This window comes from Anomaloglossus baeobatrachus, chromosome 1, assembly GCF_048569485.1.
Source record: "Anomaloglossus baeobatrachus isolate aAnoBae1 chromosome 1, aAnoBae1.hap1, whole genome shotgun sequence".
Lineage (NCBI taxonomy): Eukaryota > Metazoa > Chordata > Amphibia > Anura > Aromobatidae > Anomaloglossus > Anomaloglossus baeobatrachus.
In genome coordinates, this window is record NC_134353.1 from 503,753,465 (window position 1) to 503,777,587 (window position 24,123).

A 24,123-nucleotide genomic window follows, 5' to 3' on the forward strand; every position below is an offset into this window, starting at 1 on the left:
CTGCAACAAACTTTCCTAAATTTATGATCTTTACATCGCTAATAAACTTTCCATTCTTGCCATCACAGAAACCTGGCTCACCCCCTCTGACACAGCCTCTCCTGCTGCACTTTCTTATGGCGGTCTCCAACTCTCTCACACCCCCCGCCCCAGTAACAAGCATGGTGGAGGAGTTGGTTTGCTCCTGTCCGACTAATCCTCCTTTACACCAATTCTACTACCACCCTCTGTTACTCTTTCGTCTTTTGAGGTGCACGCCGTACGCATCTACGCCCCCTCCAACCTTCAACTGGCTGTCATTTTTTCTGCCCTCCAGGGCCAGCCACTGCCTTTTTTGATCATTTCACCACCTGGCTACTACACTTCCTTTCCACTGACATCCCCACCATCATCATGGGTGATTTCAACATCCCCATTGACACTTCCCACTCATCTGTCTCCAAACTTCTAACACTCACTTCCTCCTTCGGTCTCACCCAATGGTCCTCTGCAGCTATTGACAAAGATGGCCACACGCTGGACCTCATCTTCACTCGCCTCTGTTCCCTATCTAACCTCTCTAACTCACCTCTCCCCCTGTCTGACCACAACCTACTCACATTCTCCTCCCTCTCTTCTCCAAGTAGGCAACCCCCCCTCCACAAACTTTCACACCCTCGCAGAAATATCAAACACCTTGATTTACATGCACTTTCTCAGTCCCTTCTCCCTCTCACAGACATTGCATTTTTACACGATGCAGATGCAACTTTATACAACACTACAATCTCTGCAGCTCTCGAATCAGCTGCCCCCGTCACACACACCAAAACCTGCACAATCAACAGGCAACCCTGGCACACGAGTCAGACTAAACAACTAAGACAGGCTTCCAGAATTGCTGAGCGCAGATGGAAGAAGTCTCATTCCACTGAGCACTTCATTGAATATAGAGAGTCCCTCACCACCTTCAAGTCCACACTTACTGCTGCAAAACAAACCTACTTCTCATCCCTCATATCTTCTCTCTCTCACAACCCTAAACAGCTATTCAACACTTTCAATTCTCTCCTCCGTCCTCCAGCACCACCTCCCTCTCCTCTCATCTCAGCTGAAGACTTTGCCTCTTTCTTCAAGCAGAAGATTGACATCAGAGCAAACTTTGGCCCACAATCACCACAGCCCCTCATCATAGCTACTCAGCCCTCTTCCTACAAATCCAGCTTCTCCACCAGGACAGAAAACAATCTTTCCACTCTACTCGCAAGATCACATCTAACCACCTGTGCACTTGACCCGCTCCCATCGCATCTCATCCCCAACATCACCGCAGTCCTCATCCCAGCCCTAACTCATCTCTTCAACCTATCACTAACAAGTAGTGTATTCCCCTTATGCTTTAAACATGCCTTCCATTACACCAAGCCTCTGTGTCGCGGGTGGAGGAGGGGACGCCGCGCTCTCCCTTCTGCTGCTCGAGTCCGGCTGGCACTGCGGCCTGCTGCTGCCGCTGCTCGGTGGCTCGAGCGATGGGCCGGATCCCGGGGACTCGAGCGGCGCTCCTCGCCCGTGAGTGAAAGGGGGTTGGTTTTGGGTGTGAGGATTGTTTATTGTCCGTGATGCCACCCACGGTTGTGGTGATTTGTTAGCACCACCGCTGCTCTGTATGGGGTTCCCGGGAAGGATGGTATGGAGCAGCCAGTTGTTGGGTTGCCCCTCCGTGGGTAGGGGTTGGTGATCCCGGGGCCCAGTGATGAGTTGGGAGATGCAGGGCTTGGTGGGCACAGGGACGCGGGGGCAGCGCTGTGCCTTGCGGCACTGTGGTACTCACTCAGCCTGAGACGATGACACAGTTCTCGGTAAAACACACGGCTGGAAAGACGGTTCCCACGGACGGCTGCACTTGCTTTCCCCAGTAGGTGACGGTGATGTCCCTTTTCCTGCACCTGATGTTTCTGTGTTGGTAGCGATGGGTTCCCACCGGTAACCCGCTCCCCGGCTTGGATATAGGCCGGAGGAGCCCTACTTTGCCCGCAGGCGCTGGCCCTGAGAAACTGGTGCCCTGGCGGTGGCGGTGTCTCTCCTCAATGGTTGGACTGTTGCCTTCAATCGGGACTTGGTTGTTTGGAGACAGACGTCCCCTTCACTGACGGATTTGGCAAATTTACGGCGACTCCTAGCCTTGCCGGGGTCCGAGAGGCCCCTGCCCTGGTGCTGACTGTTCTTTGTATACTGCTCCAGACCGCCGGGCCACTACCCGTCCGCGGTCCTTCCAGCAACCTCCGAGCAGTCCCCCTTCAGACTGTCACCGCCGTCTGCTGACCTTGCTGACACTGTCCTGGCACACAGCCGAACCAACTTCAGGCTTTACTACTCTTTTCTTCTGCTCCTCTACTCCTTCCTTCTACTTTCCTCCCCTAACTGAACTCCTCCTCAGACTCTAGTCTGGCTTGAACTGCCTGGTTCCTCCCGCCTCCAGGGCTGTGTACTCCTCGGTGGGCGGAGCCAACCGCCTGGCCCACCCCCTGGTGTGAACATCAGCCCCTGGAGGAAGGCAACAAGGATTTTGGTAGCCTTGGTGTTCCTAACTGGGGTGTAGGGTGTGGTGGTGTGACCTGTGACCCCTGGCTTGCCCAGGGCGTCACATCTGTATCAAACTATCGCCCCATATCCCTTCTCCTCTATGCCTCAAAACTACTAGAACAGCATGTCCATCTTGAATTGTCCTCATACCTCTCCTCCTACTCCCTCTTTGACCGGCTACAATCTGGCTTCTGACCAGATCACTCTACTGAAACTGCCCTAACCAAAGTCACCAATGATCTACTAACCGCCAAAGCCAAGCGACACTACTCTATCCTCCTCCTCCTGGACCTGTCCTCTGCCTTCGACACAGTAGACCATTCCCTCCTACTACAGAATCTCTCATCTCTGGGCATCACAGACTTGGCCCTATCTTGGATATCCTCATACCTAACCGACCGAACTTTCAGCGTCTCCCATTCTCACACCACTTCCTCATCTCGCCCCCTACCTGTCGGTGTCCCCCAAGGCTCAGTTCTTGGACCCCTGCTGTTCTCCATCTACACCTTCGGCCTGGGATAGCTCATAGAGTCCCACGGCTTTCAGTATCATCTCTATTCCGATGACACACAGATTAACCTCTCTGAACCTGACATTACCTCTCTACTAACAAAAATTCCACAATGTCTGTCTGCTATTTCATCCTTCTTCTCTGCGCAATTCCTAAAGCTTAACATGGACAAAACAGAGTTCATTGTCTTTCTTCCTCCTCACTCATCTCCTCCAACAAGCCTTTCCATCAAACTTGATGGTTGCTCACTCTCCCCAGTCTCACAAGCTCGTTGCCTTGGAGTAACCCTCGACTCTGCTCTATCCTTCAAGCCACACATCCAAGCCCTCTTCACCTCATGCAGACTACAACTCAAAAATATCTCCTGGATCCGTGCTTTCCTTAACCAAGAATCAGCAAAAATATTAGTGCATGCCTTCATCATCTCCCACCTTGACTACTGCAACCTCCTGCTCTCTGGCCTCCCTTCCAACACTCTTGCACCCCTCCAATCTATCCTAAACTCTGCGGCCCGCTTAATCCACCTCTCCCCCCGCTATTCCCGAGCTTCGCCACTCTGCCAATTCCTTCATTGGCTTCCCATCGCCCAACGACTCCAGTTCAAAACATTAACCATGACATGCAAAGCCATCCACAACCCGTCTCCTCCTTACATCTGTGACCTAGTCTCCCAGTACCTACCTGCACGCAACCTCAGATCCTCACAAGATCTCCTTCTCTACTCCTCTCTTATCTCCTCTTCCCACAATTGCGTACAAGATTTCTCCCGTGCCTCCCCCATACTCTGGAACGCTCTACCTCAGCATATCAGACTCTCCCCTACTGTGGAAAGCTTCAAGACGAATCTCAAGACCCACCTCTTCCAACAACCCTACAACCTACAATAGCCCTCAGTCCAGTACATCACTGAGCAACCAGCTCTGTCCTCACCTATTAGACTGTGAACCCTCGCGGGCAGGGTCCTCTCTCCTCCTATACCAATCTGTTTTGTACTGTTAATGATTGTTGTACGTATACCCTCTTTCACTTGTAAAGCGCCATGGAATAAATGGCGCTATAATAATAATAATAAATAATAATAATAATAATGTTGTTGTTTTGGGTGGTGAATGGGATAATGTTCATGACGCCACCCAAGGTGTGTGGTAACGTGAGGGACCACAGCTGCCGTTTGTGGGGGAGCCCGGGGACGATGGTGTATGGCAGCTCGAGATGTTAACCCCTCCGTGGGCAGGGGGAGTGATGTCCCGGGACCCAGTGGTGGATGGAGTGGGGGGCCCGTTGGGTGAACAGGGATATCGGGTACTCACACAGTCCAAAGTCACTGACGCTGACATCAAACGTTTGAGTATCCTGCTCTCTTTGGGCGAGTACACTGGGTCCATGCCCTTTTGGTGTTGCAGGTTGGTCTGAAGCCTTGTCCCTTGGCACTGTGTGTCCTACTTGTGGATCCCTCTCACATGAAGCGATTCGGGTCCTGCTCACCTGCGTGGCTAGCAGGGTGAGCCTGCTCTCAGGGTTCACGCTTGGGATTTTCTGGACGGTTGTGGGAAGTCGTATCCCCCTCGTTGCGCTAGTACCCGATTCTGGAGCGGGTGGGGAATGGTTCCTAAAGATTCCGTTCCCGTCGGGTAAATTACTGGGCTGCGTGAAGCTACTTCCCAGCCTAGGTTACACGTACCCCGTCGTGGCCTGGCCCCTGCCCGGTTGTAGCACAAGGCAGCCGGCCTGCTCTCTGTAGCAGCACCGTACCCTCTGTCACTACCCCCTGCGACCGGAGTTCCAGCTCCTTCTGGCCAGACCAACGTCTGGCACCTGGGATGGGTACAGGAGCCCAGCTCCACAGCGTGACCTGTCCTGTCACCGCTGCTCACTGCTTCACCTCCACTCTCCAACTCTACAACTATGCAACTACATCTCTGCCCTCCCTCTTCCATCCCCCCATCTGGGGGCTCTATTCCCCTCAGGCTGCCCAATGGGTGGTTAGTGGGTGTGGTGCAGAGTGTTCCTCAGGATTTTGATACATCTGTTGGTAGCAACACCAAATGGACAGGACTCATAACCAAGGAAAAGCGGGTGACGACCTGATAGGCCGGGGTGTCACACTAGCAGAAATCAGGTTGCTTGTTGGAATTGTGTACAGAGTCCAATCAGGTAGTAATGTCGCGGGCGGGGAGGAGGGTGTCAGCACACCGCGCTCACCCCTTCTGCTCGGGTCCGGCAGTTGCTCCTGGTGGCTCGAGCCGTGGGCCGGATCCCGGGGTGTCTCGAGCGACACTCCTCGCCCGTGAGTGAAAGGGGGGTGTTTGTTGGGTGTGGGGATTGTTATAGTTCGTGACGCCACCCACGGTTGTGGTGATTGCACCACCGCTGCTCAGTGTGGGGGTCCCGGGGATGGTGATGCGGAGCAGCCAGGTGTTGTGTTGCCCCTCCGTGGGTAGGGGTTGGTGATCCCGGGGCCCGGTGATGAGATGTGAAGTGTAGGGCCTGGAGGGCGCAGGGGCGCGGGGCAGCGCTGTGCCTTGCGGCACTATGGTACTCACTCAGCCTGACACACGGACACAGTTTGTACGGTAAACCAACGGCTGGTAGGACGGTCCCACAGACGGCTGCACCTGCACTCCCGGTAGGTAGCGGTGACGTTTCTCTTCCTTGCACCTATGTTGTCTGATGGTAGCGGTGGATTCCCTCCGGTTACCCGCTCCCCGACTGCAATCTGGGCCGGAGGAGCTCTACACTTTGCCCGCAGGCGCTGGCCCTGGGGAAACTGGTGCCTTGGCGGTGGCGGTGTCTCCCCGGTAATGGTCGGGCTGTTGCCGTCAATCGGGACTTGGTTGCTGGGGGATCTGCGTCCCCGTCACTGACGGATTTGGCAAATTTGGCGACTCCTAGCCTTGCCGGGGTCCGAGAGGCCCCTGCCCTGGTGCTGACTGTCCTTCGGAACACTGCTCCAGACCACCGGGCACACAGCCAACGGGGTCCTTCCAGGAACTTCCAAACGGTCCCCCTCCAAACAGTCACCGCCGTCGCTGACCTTGCTGTTCTAGCCCTACACACAGCTGGGCTCTCAGGCTTTGCACACTCTCTGCGCTGTCGCCACTTCTTGCTTTCCTCCTTTACTCCTTTTCTTTCCTCCACTTTCACTTCTTGGTTGTTTACTCTAGCCCCTGCCTGGGCTACTCCTCACTCCTACCACTTCCTCCTCCCTGACAGAACTCTCACTGGACTCTAACTGCCTGGTTACTTCCTGCCTCCAGAGTTGTGAGCTCCTCGATGGGCGGAGCCAACCACCTGGCCCACCCCCTGGTGTGCATCACAGACTCCTGGAGGAAGGCAACAAGGATTTCTGGTTAGCAGATGTGCCTACCTGGGGTGTGGGGTGTGGTGGTGTTGTGACCTGTGTCCCCTGGCTTGCCCAGGGCGACACATTCCCCCTTAGCAAAATGCAGACCGTCCGCGGGCTGCCGTCCTACACCGGTTTTATTTTTCTGTAAAAGGGGTAACAAGGGTTAATCAAACATCAATAACATTTTTAATCATAAACTCTTCCCAAACGGGAGGCACATTTTCTTAAACATTGCAACGGTATACGGTCACGGTTTCCGCTCTCTCCCACCCAAGCAACCTGGCCCTGATGCTGCCCCTAAAACCCAGGCAGCACCCCTTGACCCACAGTCCAGCACAAGTTACCCGAGCGGGATCTGTCCTTCCCCTCCAGAGGGTGGCCACCGGTTCCTTTGGTGGCTGGGCCCTGGCCTGCTCTGCTCAGGGCCCTCCCTCCAACCTGCCTCTCCGGAGGCGGTGTTGCGGAAACGGTAACGGTACCCAACATATTTACATGCCACTTAACGTTTGTGGTTGCCCTGCAGAGTTCACGGGCTTGTCCATGGATAGTTCCCATGCATTTTAAATGGTCCCCACGGGGACAACGGTGCCAGCTCCTGCCGATTCTAATCACTGCAGACAATCAGGTGAAATACTCGGTATCATTTTCATTTTCCTTATCATTTCAAACTTTTTAAACTTTTTCAAACAAACAACTTCAGTGATGGTCCCAACGGGGACGGTGCAGCGGGCATCCGCTGCCCTACTCCGGCTCCTCTGCTAAGGCGAACCCATCCTCTGCCACCAGCACACCAAACAGGCACTGACATGCCTGCTGTGACAGGGGTACCCGGTACCCATTTCCACCGGTACGCGGGGTATGATAAACCACGGGGTCACCCACATAGCGGGAGCGCTCAATTGCTCCTTCAGCCGCAACAGCGGACCTGGAGCTGGGGCAGGAGTCGTCATCTCTTAGTCCTGCGTCAGGCGGGTTGCCGCCAGCTGCCGCAGCCTCCTGGCCCCCAGCATCCAACACCTCAGACCCTTCTACGGTAGCACGGGGCAGCAGATTAGGCGAGCTTACACGGAGGCGCTCCATGGATAACGGTAAGGATGATGTATAGGCCGAAACTAGGCCGGGCCCCTCAGCCGCAGCGGCCGGTCCTGGTAGACATAGGGACGTGGGTCAGCAGTCGGTTCTACTACATCCATTTCCCCTCCGTACCTCGGGGCAGTTGTAATCAGCTCCTCCACCTCGTTGGTCCACTGCTCCAGCATCCGGAAGATCTGATCCTGCTGACGCTGGTGGAATTGTATCACCCGGGCCTTCATCCAGGCCACGGTCCCGGGCTCAGGGTCTGGCACAGTCTCTATTGGGACGTCTGGCACCACGCTGTTAAGGGGCCGCGGTTCTAGCGGTTCCCCTTGGGGCACTTCAGGGCCGTCCTGGACGTCTGCAGCCGGCTGATCCGCCGGAGCGGCTGGGCAGGGTATCGCTACCGATTGGGCAGGTAGCGGGCCTAATGGCGGGGCGGCAGCAACTATCACGGGTAGCGGGGAGAGAGGCAGGGTGAGCGGAAGCCGGCCGGGCCCCTCAGCTCCAACGGCCGATCCTTCAGGAATACAGGGGCGTGGGTCGCTTACCCGCTCCTCCAAATCCTCTTCCGCCTCGCGTCTCCACATAGCAGCCACCACGTCCGCCATGTCGGTCTCCCACTCCTCCAGGAGGAGTTGCATCTGGGCCTGCAGACGGTTACTCAGCGGGACGGTCCGGTCCCTCAACCACGTCGCCGTGCCGGGCGCAGGGGCTTCTTCGTTGGGAGCTGGGTGGTACATCTTGGCACTCGTGCCTTCCAGGAACTGGGTATCTTTGCAGAGTCCTGGCGTCCCTGCTTGTATAGCCGCGGCTACATGCGGCCAGCCGCCATCGCGTCCCCCTTAGCTCTTTCCGGCCCCTCCTCTCCCGGGGCGGGGTTTTGGCCTTCGCGCTTCTACTGCTCGAGAAGACGCTCGAGCGGGAACTTTTCGCGCCAAAGATGGCGGCTTCTGAAATTTTTCTGCCGGATGCCTCCGGCGGTAACAAGGCGCACCTCTACCTGACGGCAGAGCGGTAAGATCCTGTTCGTGACGCCAAGTTGTCGCGGGCGGGGAGGAGGGTGTCAGCACACCGCGCTCACCCCTTCTGCTCGGGTCCGGCAGTTGCTCCTGGTGGCTCGAGCCGTGGGCCGGATCCCGGGGTGTCTCGAGCGACACTCCTCGCCCGTGAGTGAAAGGGGGGTGTTTGTTGGGTGTGGGGATTGTTATAGTTCGTGACGCCACCCACGGTTGTGGTGATTGCACCACCGCTGCTCAGTGTGGGGGTCCCGGGGATGGTGATGCGGAGCAGCCAGGTGTTGTGTTGCCCCTCCGTGGGTAGGGGTTGGTGATCCCGGGGCCCGGTGATGAGATGTGAAGTGTAGGGCCTGGAGGGCGCAGGGGCGCGGGGCAGCGCTGTGCCTTGCGGCACTATGGTACTCACTCAGCCTGACACACGGACACAGTTTGTACGGTAAACCAACGGCTGGTAGGACGGTCCCACAGACGGCTGCACCTGCACTCCCGGTAGGTAGCGGTGACGTTTCTCTTCCTTGCACCTATGTTGTCTGATGGTAGCGGTGGATTCCCTCCGGTTACCCGCTCCCCGACTGCAATCTGGGCCGGAGGAGCTCTACACTTTGCCCGCAGGCGCTGGCCCTGGGGAAACTGGTGCCTTGGCGGTGGCGGTGTCTCCCCGGTAATGGTCGGGCTGTTGCCGTCAATCGGGACTTGGTTGCTGGGGGATCTGCGTCCCCGTCACTGACGGATTTGGCAAATTTGGCGACTCCTAGCCTTGCCGGGGTTCGAGAGGCCCCTGCCCTGGTGCTGACTGTCCTTCGGAACACTGCTCCAGACCACCGGGCACACAGCCAACGGGGTCCTTCCAGGAACTTCCAAACGGTCCCCCTCCAAACAGTCACCGCCGTCGCTGACCTTGCTGTTCTAGCCCTACACACAGCTGGGCTCTCAGGCTTTGCACACTCTCTGCGCTGTCGCCACTTCTTGCTTTCCTCCTTTACTCCTTTTCTTTCCTCCACTTTCACTTCTTGGTTGTTTACTCTAGCCCCTGCCTGGGCTACTCCTCACTCCTGCCACTTCCTCCTCCCTGACAGAACTCTCACTGGACTCTAACTGCCTGGTTACTTCCTGCCTCCAGAGTTGTGAGCTCCTCGATGGGCGGAGCCAACCGCCTGGCCCACCCCCTGGTGTGCATCACAGACTCCTGGAGGAAGGCAACAAGGATTTCTGGTTAGCAGATGTGCCTACCTGGGGTGTGGGGTGTGGTGGTGTTGTGACCTGTGTCCCCTGGCTTGCCCAGGGCGACACAGTAACAAACTATGGCTGCCGATCCGGGTGACGCATGGTAGGTTGTGTAGTAGTGATCTGTAAACGAGGATCCGCACCGCACATGACAATATACTGTATATTGGTACTGCCATATGTTATACAGCTGTTTACAAAGGCTACCTGCATGTGGCCAAAACTCGTTGCTTTTATCCATGTGCCATTTCTTTGGATCTGTGTTCTTTAAATATGTGGAATAAAGTCTAAAAACATTTTTAAATGAGCTGGATGAAGCCTAGTAAATATGTTACCTAATAAATATTTTATAAAAACAAAACAAAGTGGTAGCCTCACTCATAAGTAGTAGATGAATAATAAAGCACGATAAGTTAAAAATACGAGTTGAAGGGTATATATATATATATATATGTATATATAATTATCAACAATTGAAGCAAGTATATAATTATCATGTATGTGCACAAAAGTAACTTAGGAAGTAAGACACAAACAAATAAAAGTTCTTGACTAAGTAAGGCACACGCGCACATATCAATGACAGTAAGCAGTGAAAGCGATCACTAGAAAAATAAGCAATAGAATGACAGATACCTAGCGCTAGGCATTAGAAAGGCAGGCAACCAGCATCTTACCGCACCCGATGCAGTTATTGCAATGTGCTTGTTTAATTTGGGAATATGCATATAAAATCCTCACCTACACAACAAATGAACCTGGCCTCCTGACATGGCCAATTTCTGTTTTGGCTTTTTAGATTTTTCCTCCCCTTTTTTCCAGAGCTATAACTTTTTTTATTTTTTTTTCTGTCCACCTAGACGTATCAGGACTTATTTTTTGCGGACAAGTTGTACTTTTAAAAGGCCCCATTCATTTTACCACATCCTGTACTGGAATATGAGAAAAATCTTCCAAGTGTGGTGAAATTGTGAAAAAACGCAATCCTGACATTGCTTTTTATGAATCATTTTTACGGTGTATATTGTGGTAAAAATCAACTGGCAATATCATTCTCCTCAACAGTACAATTGCGGCAATACCAAACATGTCCATTTGTTAAAACTATTCTAGTGGTGACAAAAAAATTGTGTGGGGGGCTGTCGCCATTTTCCAAGACACTTAAAGTTTTTTTCATCATTTTTCGGTGTTGTGGTGTTGTTCCCTAATTTTGATCTTCAGTGTGTGTATGTATATGTATGTATGTATATATATATTATATATATATATATATATGTATACTGTATATATATATATATATATAATGTGTATATATATATATATATATATATAAAATATATATATATATATATGATAGATAATGTGTGTGTGTGTGTGTATATATATATATATATATATATATGACTTTATTTGTTAGTCCTTTTTGGGGACGTCTACCTATGATCATCTGATCGCTTGTGATATATGCACACATACCCCAGGCTAAAGACCCTCCACATTTCATTTTTAGAAACAGTGAATCACTGTGATAGAACCCTTTTGCACATTTGTTTCACTCCATGAGGGAACAGCAGAAGTAACTCTATCCTTGCAAGGTGTAAAAGATTGGACATCATTAATAAAATATTTATCTGTCTATGGCAAGGGTCACACAAGCGATTCTTTTCTATCTGAGAATATTGGTCCAATTATGCTAATAAAATGCTGATCAGACTCCGATCGGAGTTTGTTCAGATTGTGATCTGATAATCTCAGAGGTGGTGAAAAAACAGTTTTCCACCTTCTCTATACTGTCAGTCCATGAGCATGATATCATCCGAGTGTGGTACGATTTTTTCCACAAACCCATAGAGTAAAGCCTGCTTTACACCTTTCAATTCTGCATACGATATCGTATGCAATGTAACACGCCCCCATCGTATGTGCGACACATTCAATTTGTTGACCGTGTCACACAAACGATTAATTGCTGTCACACATACTTACCCTTCCATACAACCTCGATGTGGGCGGCAAATGTCCACTTCTTGGAGTGGGAGGGACGTTCGGCGTCACAGCGACGTCACGCGGCAGCCGGCCAATAGAAGCGGAGGGGCGGATATGAGCGGGACGTAAACATCCCGCCCACCTTCTTCCTTCTGCATTGCCGGCGGGAGCCAGGGGACGCAGGTAAGATCTATTCTTCGTTCCCGGGGTGTCACACACTGCGATGTGTGGTACTTCGGGAACATTGAACAACCCGACGTGCAATTTTAAGGAAATGAACGACGTGTATTCGATGAACGGTTTTACGTTCAATCGCAATTGCACGTAGCTGTCACACGCTACAACAACACTAACGATGCCGGATGTGCGTCACTTACGACGTGACCCCGCCGACACATCGTTAGATTTGTTGTAGCTGTTAGGGCCGGATGGACGGGCAGACCCAGGAGGTGGATCCACTGGGCCGAACACCTCACTGAAGGCAAGGGGTCCGGTAGCCGGAGCACTACAGGTAGCAGGAGAGTCCGTTCAAGGAAGTGGAGTGTAGAAGTCCCTGGGACCACGGAGTCACCGAAGGTAGTCCGGGTGACGGAGCTCAGGTTCGGAGGCCGAGATGTTGTGAGGCAGAGTCCGGAACCGGTGGAGCGAGAAGACGGGTCACCACAGGGATCAGAGATGGTACGGACTGACGGGATGGCGGACAGTCACCGTTCGGGGTTCGGGAATCGTCAGGACCGGATGGCGAGGCAGGAGCGGCTCTAGGAGAGAGAGAAGTAAGTATACCGCAAGACACAAGGAGACCTGACTCCTAGCTTAGCAAACACGAAGAACAGGCCCCGCCCACTTGGAAAGGATTCCCCTATATACCCTGTACCTGATTCACCAATATCCTGTTGGAGGACACTGGCCCTTTAAGAGAGGGTCAATGACCGCGCGCGCGCCCTAATGCGCATGCGCGAGGCCCGGATGCCAGAAGCCAGAGCAGGGAGTGGTGAGCAGGAAGCAGGAGAGCCGGGCTGGGGCTGAGTAGCCGACGGGCGCCGGGAGCGGGGACCGGGCTGCCTGGGGACCGCAGGCGATGAGGCAGGAAGGCTGTGGAGCGGGGGACCGGGAGGCCTGGCACGGGAGCGGCGGAGCATGACAGTAGCGTGTAAAGCCCGCTTTAGATGAGAGAGTGCCATCCAGTTTTCAGAGTGAAATCGTGGACGCTGCAATTTTTTCCTTGACCCATCAAACATGTACACAGTCCCATAGAATAACATGGGGGCCAGTGTTATCCATCAAAATAATGTATACAATTGTATTCACAAACTCTATTAGGGATGTGTTAGATGGACCAGAATGTTCACCTTATTTTATAGTCTATAATATGACAATATTCTTCTTTAACGGGTCACATTGGTGAGGAAGGAAGTAACAATCTTCTCCTAGTTGGGTTAATAGAAACCAATATGGCTGACATCCTGGGAATGGGCAGCATTATAAAAAAGATAAGACAAGGGAATTCCTAAAAACTGTAGTACATTCCCTGAAGAATTTTCAATAATATGCTTTGAGGCAAAGTTCTACTATGTATAATATTTTATAACTAGCAACCTGGGTTAACCCAAAATTAAATGAAATAAGTGTCCATCTTTGGGCCGTAAGCCGTGATACTACAAACGAAAGGCATCTATCGTTCAGCATACCTCATTATTAAGTCACTGATGTAATGTTACATCCTGTCAAATTAATTATTATAATTAGAGATCAGGATGAATGCAGATAAACATACTCTGTGTTCCGCAGCTGCTATCGCTGCAGCTGTCTTCTTATTTGTTTTAAGGCCTCAGTAACAGATGAGATCTATATTTACATGTTATTTTCTATGACTTCATTTAGTTCTCACCAGATGAATTGAAAAGTATGATAAAATCATGGTTCTAAAGTGAAATAACAATAAGATAAATATGTGCATGGTTTATAAAGTCAAATAGAGGATAGATGCCATCAGTAGTGTAACGCCAATGGAGGCAGAACACGCGGCCAGTATGGGGCTCGTGAGTTGCGGGGGCCTGGTGCCAGCGCTAGCACCTGCCTGTCATTGCACTTTCAACTGTATCAGCTTCGTGGATGCTAATTCGGTGGAAAGCAATGATAAAAAAGGGAGCCGATTATGAAGAACATTATAATATATGGAGGACTATGTAGATGTATTATAATTATAATATATGGATGACTATGTGGTGCATTATAATATATGGATGATTATGGGGGGTGCATTATGATATATGAAGGACTATGCATTGTACATTATAATATATAGAGGACTATAGGGTGTGCGCTATACTATATGGAGCACTATGGGGGTGTACTATAATATATAAAGGAATATGGGGAGTGTATTATAATATAAGGTGGAATATAGGGTGTGCATTTTAATTTATGGAGGACTATGGGATGCATTATAAATATGGAGTACTGTGGGGTGCATTATACTATATGGAGGAATATAAGGTGCATTATACCGTATGGAGGACTATGTGTGGTCATTTATACTATATAGAGTACTATGGGGGTGCATAATATTATATGGAGGTCTATGTGGGGCCAATTACTGTATATTATATGGAAAGCTATGTGGTAGACATTATAATATTTGGAGGGCCATGTGGAGGCCATTATAATATTTGGAAGGCTATGATGGAGCTTTCATACTTTATGGAGGTCTATTTGAGGGCCACTATACTATATGCAAGCAACTAATCAGTGTGAAAGTTTGTGTGGGGTCCATCATATTGTGCGGAGAGCTGTGTGAGGACCATTATACTGTTTGGAGGACTAGTGGTGGCCATTATACAGTGTAAAATAGTGTGGGGGCCATTATACTCTATGTAGCCACATTATACTGCATGTAGGGATGTGTGGGGGTCACAGTTGGGGATCAAATCGTGTTGGGGTCACCATACTTTTCCAGAGTAGTTCAGAGTGAGTACAGTAGGTTGATCATACTGTGTGTAGAGGGTACTGTGAATGGATTCATTGTGGTGGTATCATACAGTGTTTGTGGGGCACTTTTGTTTGCATCATGCTTTATGTGATCAATGAAAGGGGAGTCTAGGGGCTCCAATGAGAGGAAAATTACTTTGTAAGGGCTGTAAAGTTGTGAGATATGTTCTTATGTGACCCAGATGAAAATATTTTTTTTTTTATATGGGGCCTCAAGATTTCTATGTACACTGTGTGCAGAATTATTAGCCAAATAAGTATTTTGATCACATGATACTTTTTATACATGTTCAACTACTCCAAGCTGTATAGGCTTGAGAGCCAACTACCAATTAGGTAAATCAGGTGATGTGCATCTCTGTAATGAGGAGGGGTGTGGTGTAATGACATCAACACCCTATATAAGGTGTGCTTAATTATTAGGCAACTTCCTTTCCTTTGGCAAAATGGGTCAGAAGAGAGATTTGACAGGCTCTGAAAAGTCCAAAATTGTGAGATGTCTTGCAGAGGGATGCAGCAGTCTTGAAATTGCCAAACTTTTGAAGCGTGATCACCAAACAATCAAGCGTTTCATGACAAATATCCAACAGGGTTGCAAGAAGCATGTTGGGCAAAAAAGGCGCAAAATAACTGCCCATGAATTGAGGAAAATCAAGTGTGAAGCTGCCAAGATACCATTTGCCATCAGTTTGGCCATATTTCAGAGCTGCAACGTTACTGGAGTATCAAAAGCACAAGGTGTGCTATACTCAGGGACATGGCCAAGATAAGGAAGGCTGAAAAACGACCACCTTTGAACAAAAAAACAAGATAAAATGTCAAAACTGTGCCAAGAAATATCTTAAGACTGATTCTTCAAAGGTTTTATGGACTGATGAAATGAGAGTGACTCTTGATCGGCCAGATGGATGGGCTAGAGGCTGGATCAGTAAAGGGCAGAGAGCTCCACTCCGACTCAGACGCCAGCAAGGTGGAGGTGGGGGTACTAGTAGGGAGAGAAGCTCCGCGTCACTGATAAGTAGGTGCTCTAAGGTAAAAAATATACATAGAAAGAAGATAACCCCGGCACACTACAACTCCCAGAAAAAGGCAAAATGCAATAAAAAAGTATGCAATATTTTTTATTAATACAACGGTTTCTTGAATGTCTTTTCAGAAAAAATGAATATGGTCCAACATACATGGACGTTTCGGCCACAGGCCTTCGTCAACATGGACTATTATCTGACAAATATACAAAGATTACAGTCAAAAAATACATTCATAAAAGAAAAAAAACATATATACCATCCAACATCATTTTTAATAAAGGATAAGGAAATGATAATGGGGTAGAAACATATTATGACATATAGTGCGAACTGACAATATATGTTCATAAACTAGTAGATTCAGGTGGATAAATGGTGCATATTTTAGGACCTAGATGATTATATTGTGAATCCTGCCCGTGGTTAGGGTGTGTCCCCAGCTGTGCCTATGGAAGTCCGACCAGAGCCAAAAGGAAAAGAGAGAAAAAAAAAGGGAGTTGTAGTGTGCCGGGGTTATCTTCTTTCGAGGTGGGGGTACTGGTATAGGTTGATATCATGAAAGATGAACTTATGGGACCTTTTCGGGTTGAGGATGGAGTGATTCTCACCTTCCAGACCTAGTGCCAGTTTCTGGAAGACAACTTCTTCAAGCAGTTGTACAGGAAGAAGTCGGTATCGTTCAAGAAAAACATGATTTTCATGCAGGACAATGCTCCATCACATGCATCCAACTACTCCACAGCGTGGCTGGCCAATAACGGTCTACAAGATGAAAAAATAATGACATGGCCCCCTTGTTCACGTGATCTGAACCCCATAGAGAACCTGTGGTCTCTCATAAAATGTGAGATCTACAGGGTGGGAAAACAGTACACCTCTCAGAACAGTGTCTGGGAGGCTGTGGTGGCTGCTGCACACAATGTTGATTGTAAACAGATCAAGCAACAGACAGAATCTATGGATGGTAGGCTGTTGAGTGTCATCATAAAGAAAGGTGGCTATATTGGTCACTAATTTTTTTGGGTTTTATTTTTGGATGTCAGAAATGTTTATTTCTAAATTTTGTGCAGTTATATTAGTTTACCTGGGGAAAATAAACAAGTGAGATGGAAATATATTTGGTTTTTATTAAGGTGCCTAATAATTCTGCACAGTAATAGTTACCTGCACAAACAGATATCATCCTAAGATAGTCAAATCTAAAAAAAAACCACTCCAACTTCCAAAAATATTAAACTTTGATATTTCTGAGTCTTTTGGGTTGATTGAGAACATAGTTGTTGATCAATAATAAAAAAATCCTCTAAAATACAACTTGCCTAATAATTCTGCACACGGTGTATGCCCCTGGCTGCAATTGACCGTTTATAGACCAATTACAATTTAAGTGACCACTGCTTAACCGGAAGCTAACCAAAGTACATACTTTATTAATATATGGCACTCTGCACTACAATATAATTCAGCTGTGGCTCCAGGATCCCACATTCCGCTGAAAATGCCGCTGACGTCGGCAGTCCTCCTGACTCCGCATAGCAGCACCCTCTACAACTGTGATCTTTACACCATTGTTCTGCTCGCCACCTGTCTAGAACCTATGACCAAACACTGTATGACCTGCGCTCTGTATATATTCAATTATTTCCTGCTTTCTTGGTACCACGACTTGGTGTGCTCAGTCCAGGTTTTTGACAGCTGATTATAGTAGAGATTACTCTGTAGCTATTAACCTGGGAATTTCCTTTTGGAAAGTCAATACCTTCTAGGTAATAAGGGTAAAATATTTTAAAATAATTTCAACTTTGCTTCCAAGTTTAATCCAAGTCCATTAGTGACTATGTAGCGCCCCTGAAGCCATCAGGGTGCTACAAGGTTCTGCATCCCCACCAGGATGCAGAACCTACCCCCTTAGGAGCGCAGAACCCCAGTGTCAGTAACTCCAAAAACCCAGGTAATCCACGTTTTCCCCAACAATCCCCCATACAATGGTACCTAGCTAGGGTGGGACCATGGATGGCCGCCTAGAGGTAGAGCCACCCCAGTCCACTAGTTGACCAGGTGGGAGGGGCAGACTGTGGAGAGTAGTCGGGAACACAGGAAGTTAGTAGTCAGTCTAAAGTCTAGATTTGACAGCCGAGGTGTAAAGGTGGAAGTGAAGTGACTCCCTGACTCGGGTTGACGGTGACCTGGTACCCAGGAGAAGTGGTTGCCGGTGGAGTACGGTGGAGTACTCCTGGAACTACGCACCGACGAGGTACAGCACCCTAGGACAGGAAAGTGCTTCAAGCCAACCTGTTAACATCTGCACAGCAAAGGGGACCATCAAGGACCTTGCTGACCCTAAAGAATCTGAAGACTTAGTAGCAAAGGGAGAGCTGGGGACAGGACCAGAGACTCCATCCCCACAGGGTTCATGCTACCATCAGGCGGACAGAAGTGGACAGACCACAGACCGAGGACCCCCAGTGTTCCATACCATGGGGACTCACTTACCAGAGACAGATGCAGGGGAAGAAGGTACCAGAGAACCAGACTGGCACTGGGACGATGGGGACCTGGAGGCGAAACCAGCCGGCCTTGGGCAACCAGTTAACATCCAAAGTGAGGAAACCAATTGCACTGAATACCTGTCTGGACTCCTTCTTTCGACGCCCAGCACACCATACACCCGCTGTGGCAGTATCCTACTTGCGGAGAGACTACCATACTAGCTGCTAATACCATCAGCCCCAGTAGAGACATTTTGCAGCGGCGGCTCCCTACATATTGCCGCAACACATCAAGAGGTGTCACATACAGTATAGCCTTTATTCACCAATCCCCTGTAAATATCCCCATTCCAAAAAGGGCCCACGGCACGGAACCAGGTAACGGCCACCATTGTGACATTCCCAATAGAGTCTCTACCCATATCCCTGGCTACAACCCAGCAAACAGACCTTTTTTGTATGCCTTGTAACACATGTACTGAAACTAGATTCATAGACAACTGTTTAGGCACTATCTGAATTTATTACCAAATCTTACAGGACATGGACTAGTGAATAGGCTATAAAATAGTAATTAATCCTAATAAAAAGAGAAGAAACCCTGATCCAAAAATATAAATCTTTATTTAATGCCAAAGATAAAAAAAAAGAAAATAAAAATAAAAAAACCCATAAAAAACGGGGAGTTCAAAAATTGATGCTGGCCTGTTAAGAACAGTAAGTAAAGCTAACAGCAATGTGGACAATGAGGCTAAGGACTCTTTCACACGTCAATGCAAATGCAATCCAGTGTCGGCTCTTCCGACCCAAGCGTGACAGATTCAAATATTTCTATGAAGCTGTCACGCTCGGGTCAGGAGATGCACAGCCAGTCTGTGCATTGCGATTCAACATCAGTACAATGATAACAGATGTGTGAAAGAGCCATTAAACCCCATGCGGGGGTAAGGGGTAGACATCTTTATGCGTGATCTTATTGATTTGTCGGTAATCCACACACATCCGCATAGTGCCATCCTTCTTCTTCACCAGTACCAGAGGGGCTACCCAGGGGCTGCAGCTATCACGGATTACCCAGGCTTCCTTCATGCTTCTGAGCATATCCTTAGCACACTGTTAATGGGCAGGTGGTATGGGCCTATACCTTTCTTTGATAGGTGGGTGAGCGCCTGTGGGTATGTGATGTTGTACTCCCCTTATCCGCCCAAAATCCAGTGGATGCTTACTAAAGACCTGCTCATACTCCTGAACAACCCTGTAGACCCCTTGTTTGTGGTGTGCAGGTGTAGAGTCGGTGTCCACATGTAACTCCTGGCACAACATTTCTAACGGTCCCTGGGGGCTGTCGGTGGAGGACTGATCTGACGAGTTTAGGGAACTTGCCGCCTGGATGGCATCTGTGTTTACTACAAGCAGCTTGGCAATGGTGGCATACCTGGGCAAGGTAACTTCCTCTTCTCCGCAATTCAACACTCGCACGGGCACCCTCCCCTTCCGGACATCGACTACCCCCCTGGCCGTTAATACCGTTGGCCAATGCTCTGAGGGCAGGGGCTCTACCACTGCCTGGTAATCTTGTCCAGGGGAGCCTACAGCTGCCCTGCACCATATCATCATCTCTCTCCGCAGGGGCACTATGAGAGGGGCCACATCCATAACCCGTACACCACCTATTTCACCTCCAGAAAGATTTACCTGTTGCTGCTGCAGGAGAGCTCGGATTTCACGTTGCAGCACACTCTGCCGCCCTGCTCCTGCAGTCACAGATAGCTGTTGAAGCAAAAACAACACTTCCCTCATACAATTTTCAATAACATTTGTACCTAACATATTGTTAATGTTATTTGTACCCCCTGCATCTGCCGCCTCCCTCCCCATCAGTCACTGCCCCCCTGCATCTGCCACTGCCCCCCTGCATCTGTTGCCGATGCCCTCCCCATCAGCCACTGCCCCCCTGCATCTGCCACCACCCTCCCCCATCAGCCGCTGCACCCCTACATCTGCTACTGCACTCCTCCATCGGCCACTGTGCCCCTGCATCTGCCATAGCACTCCACATCAGCCTCTGCACCTCTCTCCGATCTGCTGCCCGCACTCTCCTATCTTCTTCATCTGCTGCCCCCTCTCCCACCTCTCCCCCTTCCAAATCTGCGGCCTCCTCCATCTGCTGCGATCCTGCTGCCTAGATCCATCCTGTAAGGTAGCTATCCCCAATCTCACCTCCCACTCCCCTTCCACCCTCCACCCCATCCTCCGCTGCTCCTGCATCCATTGCGCCCTCTCCCATCCTCTGCCGCTCCTCCATCCGCCGCGCCCTCTCCCATCCTCCACCGCTCCTCCATCCGCTGCGCCCTCTCCCATCCACTATCCATCTTTTTTTCCATCCCACCTTGTACCCCCCCTTTTTGCAGCACATCCACTACTACACAGTGTGTAGTGACACGTCAGACCGGACGACAACCCAGTTAGCGTTTCGGTGGAATTGGCGCAACCCCGACCATGTGTGCAGGGAACACGTCAGGCCGGATGGTGACCAGGTAGCATTGACCGAGAAGACCGCTGTGACAGCGCCCTGTCGGCCACGTGTGTCAGACACGACAGGCCGAGCGGTCCTTCGATTAGCGTTTCTGGTCACTACTCGAATGGCCACGTGTGTAGAGGACACGTCAGGCCAAGGGATCACACCAGTAGCGTTGACTGAGAAGCCCAGGAGGATAATAGGTTCACACACCCAATCCTGGAACACCCTGTTAACTCCACAGGGGTCCTGGGGTATGCTGTCCATGCGCGTAGGAGGCACAACCGAACAGTTGGCACAACAGGTGCGTTGTCCGTGTGCGTAGAAGGCACTCTCGGACAGGTGACGCAGCAGGTATGCTGTCCGTGTGCGTAGGAGGCACAACTGGACAGGTGACGCAGCAGCCGCAGCCCAGTTAACGCCACTGGACTGCTATAGCACAACAGGAACGGTAGCAAGGAAGCACGGTGCCTGACCCTCATGTGATGAGCCACGAATCTTGGTGTGACGGCCACCGTTCGCCTAGCCCTACCTACCACTTCCAACAAGGCTTATGCCACCATGAATTCTAAGTGAATATGAGTGAAGACTGCGCACCTCCATGTTGTCTCCAGCCCCTTTTATAACCTAGATCCGCCCCAAACCCAGGCTGGAACCACCAAGGTCCAATAGCAGAGTGCCATATCATCAGCGACGTCACTGATGATCTCATGGCAGCCACGTCCCAAACACTTCACCAGTCATCGTTTGTCGACCAATGGTGAGGTGCCAGATCATAGGGGCGGGCCTCTGCGAGCCAGTCCGGAGTGGCCACGTCATCAGGACACCTGACACCCTCTGCCCTATCAGGGCCTGCCACCTCACGAACATGCTCAGTGAGATCCTTACCGGACCTAGCCTCTGATGCACTAAGTGCCTGAGCATGCTCAGTAGCCTGAATAACAGACTCAGAAATCAGACTATCTGCCTGAGCATGCTCAGTAGGCACATCCCAGAACTTAGACACAGCACGAAGTCTAAGTACCTGTGCAAACAGGTTGTTAGGGTTAATTGTGGGAGCATGCTCAGTAGCCTGAACTGAGGACTTAGTCTCAGAAATGACATAATCAGGTTGAGCATGCTCACTAGGCAAAACACCAGACTTAGACTCTGGCTGGGGTAAATCATGCGCACTAGCCGCCTCTCCACACTTAGACGTGGTGGAAGGAGCAGGCAACTGGACGACCGGAGGCACGGCCAAGAATGGCAGCCGGCGCCTGGGCGCAACAGGAACTGCAGCAGGCTGCTTGCGGCTATGGAGGCGCCACTTCGTAACAGTCAACTACAGTATTTTTTACTGAATATTGTAAGGTTCAGCCCAGTGCCACACGTGAGAGTGATGCACGAGTCTCACATCGCATCATCCGGCATGGTCGCTCTCTTCCAGACAGGAGTGTGCGGCTGTGCCGGATGATGCGATGCGAGATTCGTGCATCGCTCTCACGTGTGGCACTTGTCTTAAGGGGGCTTTACACACAACGATATCGCTACTGATATGTCGTTGGTGTCACGGAATTTCTGATGCACATCCGGCGTTGTTAGCGACGTCGTTGCGTGTGACACCTATGAGCGAGTATTAACGATCAGAAATACTCACCTAATCGTTGTTCGTTGACACGTCGTTCATTTCCCAAAAATCGTTGCTGGTGCTGGACGCAGGTTGTTCGTCGTTCATGAGGCAGCACACATCGCTACGTGTGACACCCCGGGAACGACGAACAACGTACCTGCGTCCTTCCGGTAACGAGGTGGGCGTGTCATTAATGTGGCTGGTCTCCGCCCCTCCACTTCTATTGGCGAGCCGCTGTGTGACGTTATAAAAGAGGTTGTTTGCCGCCCACAGCGACGTCGCTAGGAAGGTAAGTATGTGTCACGCTTCCAAGCGATATTGTGCTCCACAGGCAGCGATTTGCCCGTGACGCACAAATGACAGGGGCAGGTGCTTTCACATCAGAGGCATCTCCAAACGCAACATGGTGAGGCTAACGATTCCAGCTAATTTTCCATTTTAAAAGGTCAAATAATGCTCCTTCTGTTTGGAGCCCTCCCGTGCGCCCAAACAGTGGTTTTCTGCCACATATGAAGTATCAGCGTACTCAGGACAAATTGCCCAATAAATTTTGCTGTTCATTTTATCCTGTTACCCCTGAAAAAATTAAAAAATTGAGCCTAAAATGACATTTTTGTGGCAAAAAAAAGTACTTTTTTGTTTTTATGGCTCAATGTATGAAGCATGTGAGGGTTCAAAGTGCTCATTACCCATCTAGATTTATGCTATGGGGGATCTAGTTTCCAATATGAGGTCACCTGTGGGGGAGCTCCATTGTTTAGGCACCTCAGGGGGTCTCCAAACGCAACTTGGCGTTTGCTAATAATTCCAACCAATTTATTCTGTGAAATGGCGCTCTTTCTCTTCTGAGCCCTGCCGTGCGCCCAAACAATTACCTTCCACCACATAAGAGATATTTGTGTACTTAGGAGAAATTGCACAATACGTTTTATGGTGCAATTTTTCCTGATACCCTTGTGAAAAAAAGCTACCTAGTTGAAATAACAATTTCGTGGTAAAAAAAAAAAATTATTTTCACGGCTGAATATTATAAACTTTTGTGAAGCTTCCAGGGGTTCAAAGTGTTCACTAAACATCTAGATTAATTCCATGAGGGGTCTAGTTTCCAAAATGGGGTCACTTGTGGGGGAGCTCCATTGTTTAGGCATCTCAGGGGGTCTCCAAACACAACATGGCATCCGCTAACTATTTCAGACAATTTAGCGTTTGAAAAGTCAAATGACGCTACTTGCCTTCCGAGCCCTGCTGTGCGCCCAAACATTTGATTTCCACCACATATGAGGTATCTGTGTACTCAGGAGAAAATGCACAATACATTTTATGGTGCAATTTTTCCTGATACTCTTGTGAAAAATAAGCTACCTGGTTGAAGTAACAATTTTGTGGTAATTTGTTTTTATTTTCTAAGCTATATACTGTATTTGAAGTGAAACAAATGGCTGTGGGTGGGGCAGGGTTCTCAGACAAAAAGTGCATAATAACTAAAGAATGTATGTCTGGCATACCAATAGTGTGAACATGGTGCAAGACTCAAAAAACACTATACAATAGGATAAAGAGTTGCACACAAGTCACAATGTAAATGGAAATGATGAAAAGCAAAACTGCTATGGGAATACTAGACAGAAAAATACAATGAACTATCTGAAAAAGTGAAAAAACATGAAAAATGTAATATGCATAACTGCTATGAATAATAGGAATGAGAGATGTTTAGCCATTGTATTGATCAATGCAAAAGAGCCCCAAAACCAACGCCAAGGTAA